Source organism: Balaenoptera physalus, assembly GCF_965194825.1.
Source record: "Balaenoptera physalus genome assembly, chromosome: 2".
Lineage (NCBI taxonomy): Eukaryota > Metazoa > Chordata > Mammalia > Artiodactyla > Balaenopteridae > Balaenoptera > Balaenoptera physalus.
The window spans coordinates 102,215,166-102,242,260 of NC_138883.1; the positions used below are offsets into that span (position 1 = coordinate 102,215,166).

A 27,095-nucleotide genomic window follows, 5' to 3' on the forward strand; every position below is an offset into this window, starting at 1 on the left:
TCTGGGAAGATCCCACATGCCGCGGAGCAGCTGGGCCCGTGAGTCACAATTACCGAGCCTGCGCGTCTGGAGCCTGTGCTCCACAACAAGAGAGGCCACGATAGTGAGAGGCCCGCACACCGCGAAGAAGAGTGGCCCCCGCTTGCCGCAACTAGAGCAAGCCCTCGCGCAGAAACAAAGACCCAACACAGCCAAAAATAAATAAATAAATAATAAATTTAAAAAACCTACATAGATTTAAAAAAAAAACAGTCTGTGGTATTTTGTTAAAGCAGCCAGAATGGACCAAGACAGTCCAGTAGCTCAGGATATAAACTTAAACCATTTTATTCCTCTTACACTTAGAGACAATAAAAATCCAACTGTGTGGGCCCTGTCTGTGCCTGATTATCTATTAGCTAGGACTGTATGTCCTTAGAATTCCCATCCAGATGATTTCCAGGACTGGTGATGAGTCTTCCCTCATGGTTCTATGGCTTCCAGGACAGGGTGTGAAATGGTAAACCCAAAGTGTTTGAAAAAGGTGACCTTGGTGCAAACTGAGTTTCTGAATCTATCTTAGCCCCTCTAGCCTCTTTGACAAATGAGTTTTGTTCCCAAGGAGGATAAGCAATTGAATTTTCCCAAAAGCCAGTTTTCCAAAGAAGGAAAACCCAAGATGTGGAGGCATAGAGCTGAATTTGAGTCCTCCTGGGGTCTAATGTCTCCCATCTGTATGGTTGGAGATATTCATGTGGGTTGGGCTAGGTCAGGTAGGTTAGGGGCAAGTTGGAAAAATTAAACAAGGCTTATTGGAAGGTGGCATCTGCCTCTGAGCACCAAAAATAAAACAAAACAAACAAACAAACAAACAAAAAACCCTCCTCTCCTTTGGAGAATGTCAGTTATTACAACAGCCAAGAAGAAGAAAGGTGTAATGAATTTTGTAGTAAATTCCAGGAATTGCTAAATATATTTGCTGGGCCATGGGGACTCTAACTCTAGGACCATAAACACTTGAAGCATAATGCAGATATCTTGGCTTTACAGAATACAGTCCAAGAATTCTTCCATTTTTCTGGGCATGTACTTTTCAGAGTTGGCCTGCAGGTGGTGTTGTAGCCCACAGAGGACTGTATGGACAAGGGATTGATGGGATGTTAGACCCAGATAAGTTCATTAGGATTTTGTCCAAGTAGATCTGGCCTCCTTCATCCCAGATGTGATTCATTCAGCACAAGAAGATGAGTAGGGCACTGCACAGGCAAAATCACACTATAATTTGCCAGACTGGCCCTCTCCCATTGATCTCAAAGCTCTTGGACCAGTAGGCTAGAGTATCTACAACCTCCTCCATGTCCAGGCAGGTGATAAGAGAAGAACTGCCTTCCAGATAAGCCGCAAATGACCTTCCCATGTGAGGTGGCTAGTGCCTTTGAAGAAAGAGGATCTGTGAGTTAAGTGACCAATTCTGTCATGATGCTGGCTCCCAGGCTCAATAAAACAGGTTAGCAACCTCACCCCAACCCCTATCACATATTCCACCTCTGCTAAAGCTTATGAATAGGACTGCTGTTCAAACTGGCTTAGCAGGAAGCCAAATGTATTTGTAGTGGGGTCACAAATTCATTCACTGTGCACTTAGATGTGCAAAGAAAATGCAGCCTCTTTATTTCTCCATAACTCATCTGCTCATCCATAGAAAACTAGGAAAAGTAACCCTACATTTATCCCATTCAGTTAAACTTAGTTCAGTTCAATATTTCAGACAACCCCTTTATGTTAACTCTCTTTAGTTTCTTTAGGGAAAATGTTGACTTTCTAATTTTCTCTCCATCTCTTCGTTCTCCTTCAAGATAGTGTCTGTATATTTTGGGGTCTATAAGAGTTTAGATGACCAATGGCAGCAGAGGTGGTATTATCTGGATCTTCATTGGTGGATAGTGAGTGGCTGGATTTTCTATTCTCTAGACTGGTGACCACTGAAGTACAGTTTTTCTGGTGTGGTTTTTTAGATGAAGTACTATCTAGCTCTGAAATCTGTAGTTCTGGCCTTCTCAAATGTCCTATGCAGCTGTGTCTTTGTTTTAACTAGAGCCCTCTGACATACCTCTGTGCTCTCAAGACCTCTGTTTCTCATCAGAACACATGGGACTTGCTGGGTCACTCGTACACCCAGGTCATGCAGGCCCAGGAGGACTGGCTCAATCTCATCTATCAACTCACCTCCCACTACACCTCCTCACCATCACTCCTTGCCAAGACTCTGGCCCCTAACCTTGCCTCTTCTTTGTCTTCCATATTTCTTCCATAGTCTGTTAGAACTGGAAGGGGCAGTCTCTAGGCAATTCATTTGTACATGTAATAACTCCCTTGTAGGCTATAGCAATGAGCATCATGGCTAGCTTTCATAGGTGGAAAGGATATCTTCTCCATACTTATGAAAAAACACTGATTTCAGTTTCCCCATCTAGTTCTAGACATGCCTTAAATCTGAATTTAGAAAATCCTTTCTGGACAAAGCCTAACTTTAATTCTTGATATAGAATCAATGCAAAATATAATCAAAGCACCAAAGGTCAGAAGTTACTTTGTGGTTCTAGATCTACACTGTCCAATATGGTAGCCAGTAGTCCCATATGGCTATTTAACTTTAAATTTAAAATAATTAAAATTAATTAAAATTTAGAAATTCAGGTCCCCAGTCATATTAGCCACATTTCAAGTTCTCAGTAGCCACATGTGGCTACTGGCCACTAGACTGGATAGCAAAGATACAGAACATTAACATCACTGCAGAAAGTTCTATCAGACAGCTATTCTAGAACTGTACCCTCTCACTTTCCTGAAGCCCTAAAATGCTTTATTCAGAGGGAAGCTTCCCATAAGAATAAGTTTTGCAGGATATAGCACTACATCTAAAAAAATATTTTTAAACCATTACTCCTAATGGTTGTTGCCCTGGACTCCTAAGAAGCTGGGTTAGTCAATAAGCCCCACCCACTTCTCCAAGGGTAAGTAATGTTCTCTGTTTCTACCAAGGAGAGGCTGCATAGTTTGCAGAGCCTAGTGCAAAATCAAAATTTTGACATTTTATTCCAAGTTTACTTAAAATTTCAAGATAGCAACAGCAGAGTATTAATCCAAGTACTGACCTTTCCGAGTGTGGGGTCCAGGGTAACTGCATAGGCTCACACCTAGGAAGCAGGCTTTGTTCCAATATAATCACACCTGAAAGAGAAATCAAGGCAGGTCTGTGGGCTCTCTGGGGAATTTCCTCATGAGTGGCAATGCCAGGACCCACAGCTGCGCCTGTGCTGGCCAAGCTCAGCTGTTAACTCAGACAACTGCCCAGGGAGTGCCTGTGACTGGAGGGAGCCACCTAGCCAAAAAGAAGGGACAGGGAATAAGGGCCTCCACATGTTGCATTGGAAAGCCCATTGCTGGAAGGCCTGGGCATGCCAGCTGCTTCCAGCTGGGTATGTTTCCATCAAAGCCAGGAGCGTGCCCAGCCAGGAAGGCTGAGATCTGCAGGGCCATCATTTCAGAAACTGCTGGAGGACAGGGGAAAGGCAGTGCACTCAGGAACTTCAGCACAGTGAAGTATGTCTAGTTGTCCTACCTGGACTGTGGACATAAACAAAGCATGGTATCCAGGAGCTTGTGCACGGGGGAAGGCTTATCTCCTCAGTCTGAGAGACAGGTGATATGAGGGAAGGCCAGAACAATAGCCACTCAGAACTTCAAAATGAATCATCAATGCCAAGGAGCAAGACAGAGAAAAAGAATCTACTTGTAGGTTGGCTAAACAGGAACTGAGGAAAACAAAGTAAAAACAGCAAGATCTGAGGTGGCAGATGAGACTTGAAACCTGTAAACATTCTGTAAGATAAGTAAATGAACTCCCACAGCTTTTTAGAGTGTTGCAGATTGGTACCTACACATGGAAACGCTGCTTAGTATGCAATGAAAATAATTTTTTAATAAATAGCTATGCTCAAAAGGAAAAAAGAGGCTACAGAATAGAGATAACAAAGCCACAGTGGGTTCAGTCTGAGCTGACCCTCTGATTCATTTGATGGTCCAAAGAGTTCTTGTTCAGGGTTTTCTTCAGGCGCTCTTGTCTCTCATACCTACCCCCAGCTTTGGGCAGAGAAGGCCTGGCCCTGTGCCCAGCCCAGGCTCTTGGTCACCTTCTTCAAGGTTCAAGTTCAGAAGCTGCATAAAGGATCACCCTGAGCTCCCTGAGACAGATTCTGGGGACCCAAGAGATATCCTTGGATTAAGACCCTTGAAGAGCTACCCCTGCCATGAAAAGAGAAGTAGAGAAGTCCAACCCCCTAGCTTGGGAAAGTAGTATGAAAGTCTGGGGTTTTAATTTCTCACAGGGCACTTTTTAATTTTAAATCTAACCTTAGACAGATAGCAAACTTTCAGGAGAGAGGAAAGGGGAGAATAAATTTTTAAAACTAGATCAACCTAATATAAACTAGAGAAGAAACAAAAGAATCAAAGTTAGATAATGGTAAATAGAAAACACAATTTGAATGGTAGAAATAAGTCCAAATAGGTCAATAACAAGAGTACATATAAATATTAATATTTTGAACTTGCCTACTAAAAGACAGAGATTCTCAGAAGGATTTTTAAAAATTCAACCTGGTACTGCATATAAGAGACACACCTAAAACATGATGACAGAGAGGTCATTATGTAAACAGATGGATAACATGTACTAGAAAAATATTAATAAAAATTAAACTAGTATAACAATATTGATATCAAATTTTTTAAACTTTAAGGCAAACACAATACAAGGATAAGTAGAATAATTCACACAAAAGAAATAGTAATTTTGAACCTCAAATATATATATATATGTAGCATGTATAAATCTATAATCATATTTGTAGAAGACATAAATAATGTAAGTAATCCCATACTTCAAATTACAAGAAACATATTCATTCTAGCACACATGAAATATTTTTTAAAAACTGACTATGTCATTACCAAAGGGGAAAGGATGGGGGAGGGATGAATTAGGAGTTTGGAATTAAAATATACACACTAATATATATATATAAAATAGATAACCAACAGGACCTACTGTACAACACAGGGAACTATACTAAATGTCTTGTAATAACCTATAATGGAAAAGAATCTAAAAAAGAATATATATATTTTATATATATATATATTCGTATATGTGTGTAACTGAATCACTTTACTGTACACCTGAAACTAATACAACATTGTAAATCAACTATATTTCAACAAAAATATATAAAAAAAGAAAAGACTATCCACTGAATTGCCTTTGGAAAAAAACTTTGTCAAAAAGAAAATTTCAAACAAATATCAGTGACTCAAAATCACATAAAACATGTTCTCTAACAATAATGCAATAAAATTAGAAATCAATAGAATAGTTATACTGCCCTATTCATTTTAGAAATTTCTGAATAATTATAAAGGGAGAAAAACTAATAGAAATCACCAAATGTTTAGTACTGCTCAGACAATGAAAACACTAGTACTAAAATGTGTGGTATGCAGTTTAAATGCTATTTAGAAGAAAATTTAGAGCTTCAAATGCATATAATAGAAGAGAAGGAAACATATAGAGGAAGATCAATCAGAACGGAGAAAGTAGAAGGAAAGAAATAACAACGAAAAAAGAGAAATAGATGGAAAGGGGAAAAATCAATGAGGAATCAATAGATCCTTGTTCTTTCAGAAGACTAATAAAATAGACAAACCTAGTAAAATTGATTGAGAGAAAAAGAGAAAAAAGTAGGAAAATGACATAACTATAAATAGAGTCAAGATTTTTAAAAGCACTAGAGAATACAATGAATATCATTAGACTAAAAAATTTGACAATTTAATGAAACAGTCAGTTCTCTAGAAATAAATAAATCACTAAAACTGACTTGAAAAAGAAAGGTCTATCTATATATTTACGTATAACCATTAAATGAATTGAATCTGTAATTAAAAAAAATTATACCCATTATTGGGCTTCCCTCGTGGCGCAGTGGTTAAGAATCCGCCTGCCAAAGCAGGGAACACGGGTTCGATCCCTGGTCCCGGAAGGTCCCACATGCTGCGGAGCAACTAAGCCCGTGCACCACAACTGCTGAGCCTGCGCTCTACAGCCCGCGAGCCACAGCTACTGAAGCCCGTGCTCTGCAACAAGAGAAGCCACCACAATGAGAAGCCCACGCACCGCAACGAAGAGTAGCCCCTGCTCGCCGCAACTAGAGAAAGACTGCACGCAGCAACAAAGACCCAACGCAGCCAAAAATTTTTTTAAAAATACATATATATACCCATCAAAAAAGCACCATGCCAACCAAGTACTTACCCAAAGAGGTGAGTCTTACCAAATCTTCAAAGATTATTTCCTGTATTGGTCACACTTTTTCAATGAAGACAAAAATAGAAGAGCTCCTTACTTCATTTTATGAGATAAGTATATTCTTGATACCCAAACTGGACAAAGACAGCATAAGAAAAGAAAATACTGGCTATCCTCACCATTGAACACATGTATACAAACACTTGAAAATATTAGCTAAATGAATTACGCAAAGCCTTTAAAACATATCATAATAGATAAGACACAAAGCAAATATAAAATAAAATGTTAATTGTAGAATCTGGGTAGTGGATATATGAGTATTCACTGTATAGATCAACTTTTCTGTATGTTTACATTTTTTTCATATTAAAACCTTGGGAAAAGTAAGAAATAAAATGTTTGGACCTCTGCAAACTCTAAGAACATATCATGACAGAATCCCAAGGATGGTTGAACATTAAAAATCTATCAATATAATTCATCTCTTTAATACAGATCAACAATTTATAAAAACACAATTTATGGAAAAAAGAAAAACTACTGGCAAACTGGGAATTTATCACTCATTATCCTGATAGTGTTGTAAGATTGAACTGGGTTTGAGTGGCAGAAAACTCTGAACTATCTAAAATTTTTTTTATTTCCCTTACATGTAAAAGACTGGTTGGGTAGCCCAGAGCCAAGTTCTTACTATCATTTTGTTATGTTTTGTGTGATCTTTATTCCTTAAGATCGCTTCAAGTCCAACATGATTGCTCCAATTCTAGTCATCACATCTGCATTCCAGGTGGCAGGAAGGAGAGAAGGGGAAAGTGGTTATGTTTCCCCTTTAGGGATATGACTGGAATTTGTGTATATGACTTCTATTTACACCCCAATGGCATAAACTAATTGTCCTTATTTGCAGACTATAGGATTATTTATATAGAAAACTGCAAGAGAATTTGTGGGCAAATAATTCAAAGAAATAAGAGAATTCAGCATTCTGGATCCATGTTCAGGGTGTAAGAGAAAAAAAAATTATATATATATATATATATATATATATATATATATATATATATATATACACACACACACACACACACACACATATATATATATATAAAATCGCTAATTTATAGTAGATACCTAGGCAAAAATCTAATAAAATACATGCAAGACCTATTTGGGAAACATTACAAAACATTACATAAAAAGTGCACTGGATAAATTATGAAACATATAGGGATTGAAAGATATAACTGTGTAGCTCCAATAGTTCCCCCCGTGAGTTTATAATGGATCTATGAATCACTGCAGCTCCAATCAGAATCCCAACAAGACTTTTCAAGGAATTTAATAATCCTACCCTAAAGTTCATGTGGAAGATTAAAGAGACAAAACTAACAAAGACAGTTTTGAAAAAGAAAACTAAGGACTGGAGTCTTGCCCTACGAGGCTAATTAGAAGGCTATAACTATTTAAGCAGTGTGGTATTGGAACAAGGATATAAAAATAGGTCAAAGGAACAAAATAAGTTGATACTGACCTACACATATATGGAAACTTGGTATGGGACAGAGATAGCTGTACATGTCAGCAGGGAGCCGTGACCATTAGATAAATGGTGCTAAGACAACTGGCCATAGCCAGTACATATACAGGGGAAAAAATATAAATCTCCACTTCATGTCAGAACAAAAATATATCCCACACAGATTAAAAACTTAAATGTATGGGGGAAATCATAAAAGTTAAAAAGAAAGTATAGGAGAATGTCTTCATTACATTTCTTCGTGTTTCTTAAACAAAACACCAAAAGCACAAACGATAACAATGAGAATTTGAATACATTAAAATATAAAAATTCCATTAGACAAAAGATAGCATAAACAGTAAAAAATGCAAGCCACAGACTGGAAGAAGTTATTTATAATTCATATTACTGGGTATTAGTATCCAGAATATAAAAAGATCCCTATCAATCAATAAGGAAAAACAAGTACTGCGGTAGAAAAATTGTCAAAGGTTTCAATAGTCAATTATTAAATTGACTACTATTATTAAATTAAATTAGGGAGCTAAATAGCCAAAAAAACATAAGACAAGATACTCTCAGTAACAAATACAAATTGAAACCATAATGAGGTACTATTTCACACTTAGACTGGCAATATTTTAGAAGTCTGAGAAGCCCAAGTGTTGGTAAGAATATGGAAAAAAAAGAGGGGAGTACCTTTAAACATGGCTGGTGTGAATGCTGTATTGTTAAAAACTGTGTTGGAGAGCAATGTTGCAATATCAAATGAAGTTGGTAAGCACATACCCTATGACCTAGCAATTTGACTTGTGGGAGTATCCTAAAAAATTTGCATACATGTGCCCAAGGAGACATGAAATAGAATGTTAACCTGTAGCATTGCTTTTAACAGTAAAAAAATGGAAACAAACTAAACGTTCAAAAACAGAATTGTGGATAAATAAATGGTGCCAGAGTCACACAATGAAATACTAAATATATATGCACTAAATATATAAAAATCATGCAGAAGGGATACATGCTAATTTCAGTGTAGTGATTACCTTTGGGCAGGGAACAATGGGGACCTGGGCAGTGAGGGTATGGTTAAAGTATATCTGTAATGTTGAAACAAAACAAAAACCCCTAAAACCATTATGGCAAGATGTCAACATCAGTTAAATCTGTTAGAAACAATGAGCCTGGCCCATATATGCAGTCTGATAAGAAATGATTTCCAGGGTATATTGTTAAGGAAAAAAGTAAGCTGCAGAAGAATATGGAGAGTGGATTGCCATGTGTATAAAAGCTCAAGGGGAAGATCAGCTTGAATGTGTCTGAATGATACAAATAAATTGACAACAGTGATGGCCTATGCGGGGAGGAGACTGGGGACTGGGGTTCGCAGTGGGAAAGAGACCTACTTTATGTACCTTTTTCTACTATTGGGCTGCTTTTATCACTTGCATATATATTCTCAAAAGTAAAAAATTAAGGCAAAAGAAATTTTAATTACAATGATTCCTACCCCAATAATGCACTTAAAGTCAAAATTACTGTTTTGAGGACTATTTTGCATAAAAATGTAAGTGTATCCTTATGTTTGCCATCTTCCCAAATGACTGATTTTTCCAAAGAGTTCTTGATAATAAGTTCCTTATGATCAGTCACACAGAAATATACACCCTGCCTTCTGCATCTGCTTTAACTGTGCATCTATTTATATGGGATGACGGATACTTTCCCTAATAAATCTTACCATTTCCCCTGCTAAGGAACTGAGCGCCGACTAAATAGTTGATGATACATGGGAGTTATTCCTACATTTTCCACACACGGTAAGACAAATCAACACAATGCTGACTTCGTCTGTTATAAACACTAACAGCTTTGGGGCATTCGGAAAAGTGGGGCGTGGGGCTGACGTACAGTGAATCCACAGTTCTAGACTTTCCTACCAGAGACAGCCTGAGGCAATATGAGAGCAAAATCAGGATTTGGAGTTCCTAACCTCAGATGTTTTATTTCCATGAGCTAATTTACAATCAAGAGAGCCCTGACACTGCCAGATCTAGAATTCAACTACTTCAAACAGTGATCTTTCCTCTTATATTCTGCATTGAGCTTTAAAAGCATTGGGTTGTTGAAAGGCTAATCACCTAAGTAGTGATTTTCAAACCTTTTCGTATAGGACCACTTTAGGAAACAAAACAACCTAAAACAACTGATTTACACTGCCTTCCGTTGCCCCAAGCTAGACCCCTAGGGCCCCACACCCCAGTTGGTGTAAAGTGCAAGGATCTGGTTTATACCACTTTACAGGTGTCAAGGAAGCAGGAGAGAGACTCAGGGTAATAGGGGAAAAGAGAAAAGAGGATCACAGTCAGTCATCTCTTTTTCATGTCTTTCATTTCACAACTTCTTCCTTCCCATGCCTGCTGGTACGCTCCCTCATCTTGTTTCAGAGCCAAAAGACAGGTCAACTTCACTGCTTCTTATCCAAGTTGGCAGAGGCTGTGGCAGCAGGGTGGTAACTCTGCCTGATGTTCTCAAGCTACAGTTGGGACATGTCCAACAGCAAAGTCACTCAGTAAACAGTTCTCTGTTTTCTCTTTTCCTTGAGTTGGCTGGAATATCTCTAGGCCCTAGTATCACCCACTCTTTACTTCAAGACAAGCCTACAGACAAGAAACTTCACAGTTCACCCTGTCTTAAAACAGTCTTTTGCTGGGTACAAAATACCATCTACAAAATCATTGATATGCTACATTACTTCAATTCCAAGCCCTATAGATGTCTTTTTGATGGTCTGGTTTTTCTATTTTTAGTAATATTCCTATACATCACTCAGTTCAATATTCAAGAACATTATTAAATGACTATTTTGTGCCTAGCTTTGTCCTGAGGTGGAGCTGGATAGGGGAGATTAACAAATGTTGCATGTAATAGTTCTTTATTTTAATAAGTTTACAAACTAATTGGACAGAGAAAAGTCAATATAAAACAAATAAAGAATAACTCATGACAAAATATCTTTAAACACCAAAAGCAAGGGTGTTGTAAATATCAGAGACCTGGAGAAGTTAGGAACAGCTTTAAGAAAGATATTGGACTGGAGCTGGGTTTTTAAGGAGGGGTGGGGGGTTAGGAAGGGCTTTCTAGGTGTGACAAGATGGTCAAGACCTCAGAGACTGGTCTCAGCAGAGCAGATTGTGAGACTGTCAGAGACCAGTCTAATGAAGCAACTCTGATACCCAGAAGACAGGTAAATAAACAAAAACCAAGAGGCAGAGATAGATTAATAAATTAGCTAAGAATTACTTATCTTGCTACATATAGACTCCTAGAGATCAAAGGGACCTCATGAATCATGTCACCTGCCTTCTGCCTTCATTTTACAGATAAGAACAGTGGGGATTAGAGCAGTAAAGTGATTTCACCATATCAGGTAACAAATTAGTGCCAGAGCAGAAATTCAACCCCAGGGCTTCTGACTCCCAACGCATCATACTGTGCTTCAAACCACCACTCTATTATGTTCAGATGACTCAAGGCCAGTTGAGACAGTGACATACCAATAGTAACAATATGATGAGTACCAAAACAGAGACATGCAGAAGTGATAAGCTCATTTTGTACACAGATACTTGGGATATTTCTAAATTTTTCTTTTCTTGAATTGCAGCATTTATTGCATCATGTTTCACCTCCTCTGACTGACATTCAAAGTCTTCCATAACATGGCCCCACCTGGCCTTTCTGACCTTATTTCCCAACACTCCCCACTCTACAGCCTCCATTCCAGCAAGATATGACCATTTACAGTCCCCATCTTTTGTCAGGCTCATTCTCACCTCTGGGGTATTGCTCCTATCATTTCCCCCTTCTCTAAGGCTTTTTCCCCCTTTTCAACACTGACGTAAAACCCATGTTTTATAAACCCTAAGATCTTCAGCTACCCCAAGTCTTCTCTACACTCCCTCTTAGTTCAATGCAATCCAATTCATTTCAGTACAATTTTATGGACAACATGCTGAATGCCAGGCACTTTTACTAGGCACTCAGGATTCCAAAATAAGTAAGGCACTGGCTGCCCTCAAAGTGCTAAGAGTCTAGAAGGGGAATGCAGACATTACAGCAAATGACTACTACCCAGAATCTTAATAGGTACAAAAGATAATAGGTACAAAAGACAGCACAACCTAGAGGATGGGAAAGGTAGAGATCTCATTAAGAGACTAATATCTGAGGTTAGGTTAATGGATGAGAGGGAGTTTGTCTGATCTAAATCTGGGGAAAAGGGGGGAAAGGGCTATTCTAGGCAGAGAAGATAGGATATGAAAATTCACAGTAGTTGGTAACTTTGGTTTGGTTTTGTTTACTAAACCAGGTTTAGGTTTGGTATCAGGATTTGGTTTGCTTTCAAAGCAGCATACAAACAGAAGAGAAAGGGGAGATTAGGCAAGAGAGGTAGTCAGGGGCTCTTCACCAGGCTCTGGAGGCTGGACTGCATCCTGTAGATCAGGGGTCCCCAACCCCCGGGCCGAGGACCAGAACTGGTCCGAGGCCTGTTAGGAACCTGGCCGCACAGCAGGAGGTGAGTGGCAGGCAAGCGAGCGAAGCTTCATCTGCTGCTCCCCATCACCCACATTACTGCCTGAACCATCACCCTGTCCGTGGAAAAATTGTCTTCCATGAAACCGGTCCCTGGTGCCAAAAAGGTTGGGGACCACTGCTGTAGATGACGAAGCGCTGAAGACATTTTAAGTGTCAAGAGTTAGGGTGGGTGGTTCAATGGAATGTGAGCCCCACCTAACATTGAAGCAATCAAGTAAAGCTAAATGAAGGAAAGTTCTAGAGACAGACCTTGAAGAATGGGTAAAATTTCAACAGACTGAAATGAAAGTCATTACATCATTAGTGGAAACAGCAAAGTGGCCATTTAAGTGTGACCTGGTTGCTCTGGGCATGTTAATTTTTTCTCCTGAGACGTGTTACCTAAATTCTTCACGGACAGGGATTATTTTTCAAAATTCCTTTTAATAGCTCCAAGGAGCTAACACAGCTCTGGATACACAGTGGCCATTTGGTCAATTATCAATGACCTTTTGGGATATGGCAAAAAAGGGAAGAAAGAAAAAAGAAAACCCCTCATATCTGTTCATGGCAGGAGCTTGTTTTTATTCCTAATCTGTTGCTAAGAATGAAAATTCATAAGGTTTTATAAATCCATATTTGAAATGAAGATGGTGTGTATAATTGGAAGCTTATGGTTGTCTAATAAAGGACAGAAGATTCCAATTAAACACAGAATTCCATCTCTAAGCATCCTTCCTCACTGTGTGGGCATCCCAACTGCTAAGTTTGTTTAATAGATCAAATTAAATGGATGACTGCTTTTGAAGGGCATCTTAGGGACTTGGGACTTAGCTTTGCTTCGGTGCACATTTCCCTAAGCTCACTACTGACAGAAGTATTCAATCTTACTATCAGAAAGTCAAACCACTTCTAGATATTGGGGAGAGTGATAATATGATATAAATACTTCATGAAGTACTATATATACAGGTTATTTATATTTTTCTTAAGAAGAAACAAAGAGCATTCACTTGGTTTCACCAATTCTCTTTCCCTGCTCCAAAGCTGATCAAGCTCTGAAAATTACCCTGCCAAAAAAAATTTTAAGTGCAAAGTAATTTTTGTTCCATAAAGATAAATCACTTTATGTGTTCAACAGTGCTCATATTGCATTACATATGTTATTTTTAACTCATAAGTGGTGGAATGCTGTCAGGCAGGGATGATATTCAAAATAGTTAACAATGGTACAGCATGTACACCAGCCATTTAGAATAGACCCCTGAGCTATCTGGATGGATGCCAGCTGGTTCATCTGACCTGAACATACAAGCTACATCTCAGCCCTGGTGTAGTAGACTGTTCAGCTACTTTTGTCCATACATTTTCCATCTGGTAATAGCCACATATTTTCCTGTGGAGAACTGCCCTACTCCGTTCCAAGTGATCTTGAAGGAAAACGACCATCATGGGACTCCACCTTCCCTTGGCCACAAGGTTAGGACATGTGATCCAGATTTAGCCAGTCAAAGTAGTCCATTCTTTCACCACAGTAATTGATTGAGAAATGGGTACATGACTCAGTTCAGTCCAAGCAGAGTCCTCCCCATAACTTTTCCTCTGGAGTTGATTGAGAAGATTTCCCCTACTTTGGAGATTGCTAAACTTGAAGAATGTGAACCCAAGGCAGCCAGAGGCCATGTTGCCCTCATAAAGGAGAAATCCTATTGAAGAATGAAGCCAAAAAGAAATAAGTGAAACTGAGAGATAGACAGAGTCCTGACAACATTGTTTGAGCCTCTGGAAACAGCCATGCCTATAGCTAGATGCAATCTCCTGGACTTCCCATTTACTCAAAGAAATATCGTCTTCCTTCCTTCATTCCTTTTTTTTCTCTTAAACTAATTTGAGTTGAATTTCTGTCCCTTGCAGTCAAATAAGTACTGATTAATAATTATGTCCACATAACATAATTCTATATAATTTCTGTTACACAATGCTGAAGAAATCTTGGACTTAATTGAAAACTCTGCTTTTCATTAGATTGTCCTAAGGCTCCAAACCAATACATTATGCAACTACAAGCCATCATGGGTCTTAATAAGGGGAATAACAAAATAAAGATGGTGTTTTAGAAAAGTTTGCTTGGCAAGAGATGTGTGGAAATAATCAAAACAACATATGCTCATACATATACTCAGGAATATATATATATATATATATATATGTTTATACGTTTACATATTCTCCTTAATTTTCAAAGATGCCAGATACCATTTGTTTTTGTGTTAAAACAACCGAAAAGAACTATTGCCCATACCTTAAGAATGTTTGAAAATTATTATATATACTTTGCCTTTAATTATTTAGAACACTGAATCATAGATTTACATCATCCATTTATCTGATAAGCATACAGTAGAAAATTGCTATGTACAAGTGACTGTTATAGGCTCTAGGGATAAAAAGATGAATTAGACAATTTCTCTGCCCTCCAGGAATTCACATTCTGGTGAGAGAAGCAGAAGTGTAAAAAGATAAACAGTGTAAGAGTTGGCAGGACTGGAACCTTTTCTTTTGCTGGAGGTCTCCTCCTCTGAGGTGCTGTTAGGCGAGAGCTGGATGCAATGAATAGGGTAGGTGCACACAGCTCCATAAAAGCAGCTCCTGAGTATTCCTGGCTAAGCTGCTCAGTGAATCATGTAGTCCTGGATTTTCTGGCATTTCAGGCACAACTCAGATTGCTTTGGTCTTTTTTATGTAAAGAACTTTCTCATGGGAAAAATAAAGAATTAGGTATCCCATGGTTGACGAATGTGGTCTTAACTCTCTTTACAAGGCCAGATATAATCCTCAGGAAGTTACTTTGTTGGATTCATTTTTCAAATTGTAAATTAAATTAAATTTTTTAAGTTTAATTGTGAACAAAATTCTTGAGAACACAGAGGGGGAACGCTCTAAATTTACATTTTCAATCATTGTGAAGCCCCTGTTTATTTGGAGCCACTCCTTCCTTAAAGATGCACAGCAGCTACGTCTTCAGAGTAGATTCTGTTAAAAGAAATTCCTCCAGGCTGCCTCATTTTCCTCAGTTCCTCACTGCAATTTCACAATAACTTAACCGTAGCTGGAATTCATTTACAAATTCCTAAGAGCTAGAGGCTAAAAAGATACTGACAACAATTTCTTTCACCTTTTTTTCTTATCCTAGTTCCTGCATCTTTCCGTGAGTGTTGTTTGGCTGCAGTGGATTACTGGAGTGTTTGAAAAGGAGAAAAAAATAAGTCTTTCATTCTTCTTCCCTTCCTTTCCTAACTGTCTTTTTAATTTTTCATGTGGACTTTCAAATTACATGTAGTCTAAAACAGCCTATGTTTTTTTGCTCCCAAAGTAACTGTTAAAAGGGGAAAAAAATATTTTTTGTGTCATATTATTTATTATAAAGGATTTAGTGCTCGACTTCTAAATTAAATCATGTGGGGACTAGAAAACTCTTTAAAACTTATCTAGTCCAATTTCTCATTCTACAAATATTCAGACAGGTTAAATTACTTGTCCAATTCACAGAGCCAGTAAGGGACGAAGCCAAAACTAGAATCCAGATCTCAGAAAAGTTTTCAGTATTGCTGATAAGGTACCTGGCCATTTCTCATAACAGCTATTACAAATCTTCACCAGTGTCTTCATAAACCTTATACTACCACCCCCACCCCATCACTCTGGCCCTTACTTCATAGAAAATTAAAAGCCACCAAGCATGACTCCAATCCCACTTTTAAACTTCTTCATATCTCATCTCAAAGTAACACTATCATTACTGTTTCTAGGGTAAACCTGCCATTTGCTATCTGTATCATATTGAGTCCTATCTCCTTTGAGACCTTTTTCTGTTAATTATTTTTTCTTATGTATATGAGAACCCTATCTCCATTAGCCCCTTCCTTTTAGTACATAAACATGCTCAGGGACTTGCATTTACAGTGACTTTATGTCCCATTCCAGAAACATTCTTTTCTTTTATCATAACCAAGCTTATTTTAAGAAAGGTCTCCTCTCACTCTTCCTACATTCTTGCCTCCTATTCACTCCTTTACTTTCAAAAATATGACTTCTGATCCTATCATTCAACTGAAAATATTTGGGCAAAGAACATCAGTGCCTTTTAAGGACATTTCAATTCCCTCCTTTTAAGAACTCTCTTCTCTTTGGGCTTCCTTATTCTCCTCTTAACATTGGGTTTCTAAGTTTTTCTCTTTCCCTTCATTCATTCCTTAATTACTGTTGCTTCTCAGGGTTCTGTTCTCAGCACACTTTCTTTCTCATTCTGTACTTCCTCTGGAGAAGTCACACTTAAAACCATGGCTCAGCTCTCATGCACAAATTTGTATAATGTACAGAAGTCTTTTAAAGGAAAAATTTCTCTTAATTTTTTCAATGTTGACTGGAATTATTTTATTATAATATTTACTTACTTAAATATAAAACTAAATATAAATTCCTTATGCTTATAGTTCTTACACAAGTATGCAAACAAGAAATTTATAAAATGAATTCAAATTAAACTAAAAAGCTAAAAAAAACTCAAAAAATGAAATAAACATTAATATGTGGATGGTTGTGTTGTTTTCTTGAAACTTACTGCCAACTCAAAATGTGAATATGGGGCTGGTTGCTAAAACACAGGGTTCTTTTTAATTTAAATAGAACTGTGTATCATGTGATGATTCAGTTCTCCCACCACTTTTCTCTATTCAAACTACTATGAAACATTCATTCATATGGACAAGCACATGATGACAACAATTAATTTCCACCTGACCTGATTGCATAATTTACATAGTAAGCCTGGCTCTGTGATACTTGGCACCAGCAAGATTATAAACATAAATACAAATGCAGACACTGAAGTAAGCTGGTAACTCATAAGGTGGTCATCCAGATTTGTTGAAATGAAAACGTGAACATAGAAAGCAATTCAGTGAACACATAGATCCCTGAAAATATATTTGATGGATCCCAGGAATCCCAGAACCCTAATTTTGTGAATCCCAAATTTGTATCTATAGCCCCAAACACTCTCCTGAGCCTCTGCCCTGTATTTCCAACTGCCTAATAAAAATTTCTCTACCTACATGCATTGTTATCATTCCCCACGCACACAACCACTTTAACCTGTATTGCCAATCTCAGTTAATGACATCATCATCTACCCAGTTGCATAAGCCAAAAACTTAAGTCTCATACTAGATTCCTTTCTCTGCCTCACCTCCTACATGCAAGACTTATTGATTCTATTTCCTAAACTTCTTTCAAATCAATGGTCTTTTTTTTTTTTTTTGATCTGGAAATTCTACTCAAAAACTACCCCAAGGAAATAATCTAAATATTGATAAAGCAACAAATAAACAAAGAACAAAGATGTTCCCTTCACTATTATACTTAATAAAGAAAAACTAAATGACAAAATCATTTAAGAGCAGGGGAAAGATAAGCTAAATACAGTACAGATTATCCTTACTCAGAAACAATATAAAATTATTGTTCTTACAACTCAATCCAAAAATGGACAGAAGATCTAAATAGACATTTCTCCAAAGAAGATATACAGATTGCCAACAAACACATGAAAGGATGATCAACATCACTAATCATTAGAGAAATGCAAATCAAAACTACAATGAAGTATCACTTCACACCGGTCAGAATGGCAATCATCAAAAAGTCTACAAACAATAAATGCTGGAGAGGGTGTGGAGAAAAGGGAACCCTCTTGCACTGTTGGTGGGAATGTAAATTGATACAGCCACTATGGAGAACAGTATGGAGGTTCCTTACAAAACTAAAAATAGAACTACCATACGACCCAGCAATCCTACTCCTGGGCATATACCTTGAGAAAGCCATAATTCAAAACGAGTCATGTAACACAATGTTCACTGCAGCGCTATTTACAATAGCCAGGACATGGAAGCAACCTAAGTGTCCATTGACAGATGAATGGCTAAAGAAGATGTGGCACATATATACAATGGAATATTACTGAGCCATAAAAAGAAACGAAATTGAGTTATCTGTAGTGAGGTGGATGGGTCTAGAGCCTGTCATACAGAGTGAAGTAAGTCAGAAAGAGAAAAACAAATACCATATGCTAATACATATATATGGAATCTAAAAAAAAAAAAGGTTCTGATGAACCTAGGGGCAGGACAGGAATAAAGACACAGACGTAGAGAATGGACTTGCAGACACAGGGAGGGGGAAGGGTAAGCTGGGACGAAGTGAGAGAGTAGCATTGACATATATACACTACCAAACGTAAAAAAAGATAGCTAGTGGGAAGCAGCTGCATCGCAGGGGGAGATCAGCTCTGTGCTTTGTGACCACCTAGAGGGGTGGGATAGGGAGGGTGGGAGGGAGATGCAAGAGGGAGGGGATATGGGGATATATGTATATGTATAGCTGATTCACTTCGTTATACAGCAGAAACGAACACAACATTGTAAAGCAATTATATTCCAATAAAGGTGTTAAAAAATAATTATAGTTCTTGGCAGACTAGCTATCAAAAAAAATTTTTAAATGACCAGTGCAAAACATCTTTAAAATGCTGGTTAAATTAAAAAAAATTTTTGTACGTGCATGGCTGATTTATCAAGAATGCAAGAGAGATCCTCAGAAGCCAAAATAAAGAGCAGTGGGGAAGGGATCATGAGGCTGGAGAGAGATGAGAGATCCAGCCACGTCAACCTTTGGTAGCCTAGAGCTTTAGCTTTAAAAGATGATGAGCATGGCAGACAAGAGACAATGTAGGCCCAGGGAAGGTAGGATATTATATTGGACTTTGCATAAAGCAAGGAATCCCCAAAAGGCAGTATACTTGGTGAGTAAACTAGAAAACAATTCACCCCACAGAGAAAGATGTTAAAGAAAATTTTCTGTCTCAGTCTTGGCCATAAATGGAGGCAAAAAATAAGTCATTCTTGATAATTCGAGACTACAAACCCACCCTCAAATGGGTTTGGTGACAGAATTTATAGAATCTGAATTGTCCCCAAAACACAAGCAGAAATTTTCATTCAAATTAGTCCTAGGTTGGTGGTGCCCCAGACATTTAGCAAAATGTAAATCAAATCTGTCTCAAGAAATTCAACTTCCACTTAAACCTCAAAAAATGAATTAAACTACTAATAAAATTTCAAGGAAAATAAACCCATACTACAACACGATGAGACACGAAGAGTAAGTTATTGTGAACAAGTATCATCATAAAAAATTTCAGGGGACTTCACTGGCAGTCCAGTGGTTAAGACTTTGCCTTACAATGCAGCGGGTACTGGTTCAATCCCTGGTCAGGAGCTAAGATCCCACATGCCTTGCGGCCAAAAAACCAAAACATAAAACAGAAGCAATATTTTACAAATTCAATAAAGACTTAAAATCTTAAAGAAAAAAAAATTTCAGGACAAGACTCACAAAAGCATGAGTTATAAAAATGATTGATGCAGAATATAAAATAAACACATTTAATATATTTAATGAAATAGGAGAAAATATAGCCAAAGAATGAGTCTATAAAAAAATTAGCTGAGTTATAAAAGAACCAGAGGCAGTCACCTTGCTCCACCCTACATCATGCTTATAGATGTTTAGGTGGCTGTCGCCTCCAAGCTGTGGGCCCTACAGGGCAAAAACAATCTGATTTTCCTAGGGCCCCATCACTCAGAAAAGCCTGGCATGCAGTGACCTCAATAAAATATTCCTGTATTGAGTCTGCCTATTCCATGGCCCCAGAGCCCCCCTGGTGCCATGGACTCTGGCTGTTAGCAACCCGTCAGTGTGCTCTCTGGAATGCAAAATATAATTAATGAATTTTTAAAAATAAAAAATATCACAATATGTGGATTAAACAGCAGATTAGACAGAACTGAAGAAATAATTAGTAAATTAAAAGATCTGAAGGAATTACACAGAATACAACAGAGAAAGTCAAAGAGATAGAATACATGTAATAAAGATGAACAAACAGCACAGAGGGAGGTCTAACAAATATATACTTACAATACTGAAAGATGAATGGGAAAATAAAAGAGAGCTAATAATATTTCCAAAATGATTAAAGATATGAATTTTTGGATTCAAGAAGCCCAATATAGTGCAAACAGTAAGAAAACAAAACAAAACAAAACCAGAAATCTAGACTTAAACCATCACTGGAAAACAGTTAACATTGTACACAATGGTGAGAGACTAAAACTTTTCCCTCTAAGATCAGGAACAAAACAAGGATGCTCACTTTCACCAATGCTATGCAATACTATACTGGAAGTTACAGCCAGAGCAATCAGGTAAGCAAAAAATAAATAAATAAAAGACATACAAATTGGAAAGAAGTAAAACTATTTCTACTCACAAATAATGTGATCCCCTATGTAGAAAATACCCCCCTCAAAAAAAAAACATTAAAAAACTAATAGAGGTAATAAACTAATTCAGCAAAGCTGCAGGTAAACACTCAAAAATTAGTTGGGTTGTAGGGACTTCCCTGGTGGCCCAGTGGGTAAGACTCTGCACTCCCAATGCAGGGTGTCCAGGTTCAATACCTGGCTGGGGAACTAGATTCTGCATGCATGCCACAACTAAGAGTTCGCATGCCACAACTAAGTCTGCATGCTGTAACTAAAGATCCCACATGCCGCAACGAAGATCTCATGTGCCGCGGCTAAGACCCGGCACAGCCAAAATAAATAATAAATAAATAAATAAATAAATAAACAAACATTAAAAAAATAAAAGGTCTAGATCCTTAAAAAAATAATTATTAAAAAAAAATCAGTTGGGTTGCTAATACCAGCAGTAAACATTCTGAAAAGGAAATTAAGAAAACAATTCCATTTACAATAGCATCCAAACAGCAAAATTGGCTCAGGATAAATTTAACCAAGGAGGTAAAAGATTTGTACACTGAGAAGTATAAAAAATTGCTGAAAGAAATTAAAGAGGTAAAGGAATGGAAAGATATCCTGTGTTCATGGATTGGAAAACAATATTGTTAGATGGCAATACTACCTAAAATTATCTACAGATTCATAGAAATTCCTATCAAAATTCCAGTGGCCTTTTCTGTAAAAATAGAAAAGTCAATCCTCAAATTCATATGGAACAGCAAGGGGCCCCAAATAGCCAAGATAATCTTAAAAAAGAAGGACCAAGTTGGAGGCCTCCCACTTCCTGCTTAGAAACTTACTACAAAGCTACGGTAATCAAAACAGGGTGCTACTGGCATGAGTACCTTAGACCTTAGACCAATGCAATGAAATTGAGTGTCCAGAAATAGACCCATATATCTGTGGCCAATTTATTTTCAACAAGGATACCAAGACTATTCAGTGGGGGAAAGAACATTCTTTTCAATGAATGGATATCCACATGAAAAAAACGAAGTTGGACTCCTACCTCACAGCACACAGAAAAATTAACTCAAAATGGATCAAAGACCTAAATGCAAGAACTAAAGCTACAAAAGTATTAGAAGAAAAAATAGGAATAAAACTTCATGTACTTGGATGATGTATTCTTAGATTAGCCACTAAAAGTATAAGCAACAGAAGAAAAAATAGATAAATTTGACTTCATCAAAATTAAGAACTTTTGTACATCGAAGGACATTATTAAGTAAAAAGACAACATCAAAATGGAAAAAAATATTTGCTAATTATATCTGATAAGGGTCTACTGTCCCAAATATATAAAAACTCTTACAACTTGACAACAAAAAGACAGATAATCCAATTTAAAAATGGGCAAAGGACTTGAATAGACATTTCTCATAAGAAGAATATACTAATGGTAAACAAAAACTGCTCTGCATCATTAGTCACTAAAGAAATGCAAATCAAAACCACGAAGTACCACTTCATACCCACTAGGATAACTGTAACAATAAAACAAAAACAAAAACAGAAAATAACTGTTGGTGAGGATGTGGAGAAACTGGAACCCCTATGCATTGCTAGTGGGAATGTAAAATGGTGCACCCACTGTGGAAAAAGTCTGGCAGTTCCCAAAAATGTTAAACAAATAATTGCCATATGACCCATCCATTCTACTCCTAGGTATACACCCAAAAGAATTGAAAATAGAGACTCAAACAGAGACTTGTATGCTGATGCCAACATTCGCTGCAGCATTATTCACAACAGCCAAAAAGTGGAAACAGTCCAAATGTCCATCAACAGATGAATGGATGAACAAAATGTGATATATATATATATATCACATATGTTATACATATAATTATATATGTGTATAATAGAATATTACTTGGACATAAAAGGAATGAAGTACTGATACATGCTGCAATATGGTTAAACTTCAAAAACATTATGCTAAGTGAAAGAAGCCAGACACAAAAAGTCACATATAGTATGATTCCATTTTTATGAAAAAATCTATAATAGATAAATCTATAGAGACAGAAAGTGAATTATAGTTGCCAGGGGCTGGAGGGAGGGTAGAATGGGAAATGACTGCTCAGTGTATACAGGGTTTTCTTATGGGGTGATGCAAGTGTTTTGGAGCTAGATAACCATCATCATCACAATTCACTCCCTGATTATGCCCTCCTTGCCTAATCTATTACCACTCAATATCTGGGGGAAAAAAAGGCAATTCCATTAGCAAAGGAGAAGAAGAAAATGACTGTTAGGGTGGCATCCAATATGATGCCAACAGCCATTTTAAATTTTATGTATGTACCATGATTTAATTAAGAAATTCCATGTTGAAGGCTATTTATGTTGCTGCTAATTTTACACTGTTATGCAGAAAGCTGCAATGAACATACTTGTAGCTTATTTATATTTCTTAATTTTTCCTTAAGATAAATTCTTAGAAATAGAATTATTGTATCAAAGCAAACTTGTAACATTAAACAATACATATTACCAAATTATCCTCCAAAATGTTTAAGCAAATACATGCTCTCACCAGGAGAGTATGAGGGCACCCACTTCTTCACACTCTTAAAAACATTAATTAGTTTATCACTATTTTAAATATTTGACAATATAATTTAAAATTGTATAACTTCTTTTAAAACTTAGTTTTTAAATTACAAAAGCAAAAGTTGCTTTTTGGAAAAAATTTAACAGTCCAAACATGTAAAAAGTAAACATCCTTCCTATCCCACCCCCAACTGCCACTATCTCATTCACCAGTGGTAATCACGTTTAACAACTTTTTAATTCCACAACTGCAGGGACCTTATCTTGTTCTTTGCTGAATCCCTGGTTAATGGCCCAGTTCCTGGTATATACTGCATTTAATACATATTTATTTGTAAAAATTGCATCATAGCTGGCATTATTTTCTGAAACTTGACCTTTTCCTCCAATAAATTATAAATATCTTTCTATTCTTTGTATATATAGATCTGCTTCATTTTTTAAAAACGTGAATAGTATTCCATTGTATGGATGTAACATAATTTATCAACCTCCTAGATTATCCCAGTTTTTCACTATTTTAAGCACCAGTGAAATGCGTATCCTTGGAAGTATATCTTTGTTTTGCAGTGCAAATATTTCTGAGGGATAAGGCCTTATAACAGATTCAAGGTCAAAAAATATGTGCCAAATTGCTTTCCAAAAGATTGCCCCAATTTACATTCTCTTCAACATGTGAACGTTTTCCTATTCTCAAGCCAGCATTTGATATCTTAAATATTTTTACCTTTAGTTTTTTATTTTGTCTTTTTCTTATTTATCTGAAGGAATTACTGATATATTAGAGATAGTTACCTTTTTTCTACTAAATATTTTGAAACATTTTCTCCCCAGGTTGTTATTTTTTCCTTAACACTATTGATGATATCTTCACCATACATGAATTTCAAAATCAAAAATGTCTTTTTTGGTAGAGTACTTAATATGGTGACTTAATTGCTGTAGCTTACAACATAATATTTTGCTATCTGGTATGGCAAGCCCCTTCTCAACACTCTTTTTTTAAATGTCTTCACTTTTTGCAGAGCCAATTTAATTTACCAGATTTCAATGAAAACTGCTCAAACGCTCTGATTCTTTCCTCTCTCTCCCCAGTAGTCTATCTCTTCAAGAATTCTCAAATGTTGGGACTTGCCTGGTGGTCCAATGCAGGTGGCCTGGGTTCGATCCCTGGTCGGGGAACTAGATCCTGCATGCATGCTGCAACTAAGAAGCCCACATGCTGCAACTAAAGATCTTGCACACCAAAACTAAGACCTGGTGCAGCCAAAATAAATAAATATTTTTTTAAAAAAGAATTCTCCAATCTTTTCCCTTTTCACTGTTCCCACAGTCATGGCCTTAGTTCAGGCCTCACCACTTATGAACTGAATTACTGCAATAACCCACCACCGCGTTCCCCAATCTCCAATCTGACCCTCATCCAATCCATTCTCCACAATGTGATGAAAGATATTTTTCTTTAAAAAAAATTGATTATGTGACTACGTATTTGAAATTCTTCAGAGTGGTGTTTGGATCTTTTAATTTATCATGACAATGTCTACCTATTACTTTGGTCTCCTCTATGCCCATTTCTCTATAAATTCTTGCTGATTCTCTTTCTAGTCCCTTATTACTCTTCCTTCTGTCTAGAAACTTTTCTTTTGGTTTCTCATCTAATCATTTCTTTCTCCCCTAAAAACTCGGCTCAAGATTCGCCTTTTCCAGAAATATCCATTTGTGATGCAGCACAAATTTGTGACAGCATCTAGTACATACGTCTGTGACAGCACCTATCAAACCATTCTGTATAGGAATGTTCATAGAAATTTTGTTCACAATAACCAGAAAACCTAAATGTCCAGCAGTTATAAAGTTGGTAAATAAGTTATAGTTTATTCATGCACTGGAATGCTAAACATCAATAAATAAACAACAAATTACTGATACATGAAACAATATGGATAAAACCTTACTGACATAATGTTGACTAAAGAAATACAGACACAAAAGAGCATCCTACCAGCCATACTGGAAAACTTAATGAATCACTGGCATTGGGTAGAGTACAGAGAAGGATCATGCCTCTAAAGTAGGGAATAGTTAGATACAAATTAAGCCTTACTTCAATCCTGCCTAACAAATCTTAAAACCAAGACTAGAAAGGATCAACCTATCTCACAGTAACGTAACTGTGTCCAAGGACAAAACTCAAGAATATTCATAGGAATACAAAAATACCCAGAATCCAATAAAGTAAAATTCACAATGTCCAGACTCCAATCAAAACTTGTCAGACATGCAAAATAGCAGGGGGAGAAAATGGTCCATAATGATGAAAAAATCCAGTCAATAAAAACCAACCCAGAATTGACAAAGATGAAAGAATTACTGGACAGATACATTAAAACTGTATGCCACATGTTCAATTTTCAGTAAAGACACAGAGGACATGAAAAAGATCTACTAAAACTTTTAGAGAAAAAAACTAGAATGGATGAAATGAAAAATATATTGGATGGTATTAACAGCAGATTTGGTGTTGTAGAAGAAAAAATATGGGCTTGAGCATATAGCAATAGAAACTACCCAAAACTAAACATAAAAAGATAGTTTTAAAAATGAGCAGAAAAAATAAATAAATAAAATGCGCAGGGCATAAACCATCCACAGAATAACTTCAAGAGCCTAATATATGTGTAACTGGAGTCCTCAAAAGAGAGGAAAGAGAGGGAGACAGGAAAATATTTGAAGAAATAAAAGTCTAAAAATTTTCAAACTTGATGAAAATTATAAACCCACATATTCAAGAAGCCTAACCAACCCCAATATAAGAAACATAAGAAAAACTATACCAAGGCACATCATAATCAAATTGCTCAAAAACAGTGAAAAAGAGAAAATATAAAAAGTAGTCAGAGTGGAAAAAGGACACATTATGTAGAAAGGAATATAGACAAGAAATATAGCAGGGTTTTTTCCCAGACACAATGCAATAGAAAAGACAGTGATGCAACATTGTTAAAGTAGTAAAAGATAAAACTGTCAACCTAGAATTCTATACCTAACAAAAATATTTTTCAAAACCAAAGGCTAAATACAGACTTTTTCAGATGTACAAAACCCAAAAACATTCTTCATGAGTATATCTGCACTACAAGGAATGTTAAAGGAGGTCCTTAAGGCAGAAGAAAAATAATACCAAATGGAAATACAGGTCTATACAAAGAAATGCAGAGCAATGGAAATCATAACTCCTTGGATAAATATGTAAGAATTTAAAATATAAATCCCTTTAAAAGATAATTATTTAAACAAAAATAATAACAATGTATTGTGGGATTTGTAATATATGTAAAAGTATGGCAACAACATTAATATACACAGGCTCTTATACTACACATGAGGTGGCATAATATCCCTTAAAAGTGATTGAAAGAATTTAAAATGTATGCTATAAACCCTAAGTATTTTTTTAAATTTTTTCAAATTTATTTATTTATTTATTTTTGGCTGTGTTGGGTCTTTGTTGCTGCGCGTGGGCTTTATCTAGTTGCAGGGAGTGGGGGCTACTCTTCGTTGCAGTGCGCGGACTTCTCATTGAAGTGGCTTCTCTTGTTGCGGAGCATGGGCTCTAGGCACGTGGGCTTCAGTAGTTGTGGCTCACAGGCTCAGTAGTTGT

General features: G+C 36.8%; 1 long non-coding RNA gene across 2 annotated transcripts in view; it reads right to left on the minus strand.

Moving 5' to 3' along the window:
• Positions 1-27,095, minus strand: part of LOC309654368 — an 82,375-nt gene that overhangs the window by 20,598 nt on the left and 34,682 nt on the right. The window contains exon 2 of one of the 2 annotated variants that reach the window (XR_014260193.1): positions 3,135-3,210. This is a non-coding gene — a long non-coding RNA (uncharacterized lncRNA). Of the gene's footprint in view, positions 1-500; positions 3,211-27,095 lie in introns of those variants that run through there. The other variant, XR_014260194.1, reaches the window with a different exon arrangement.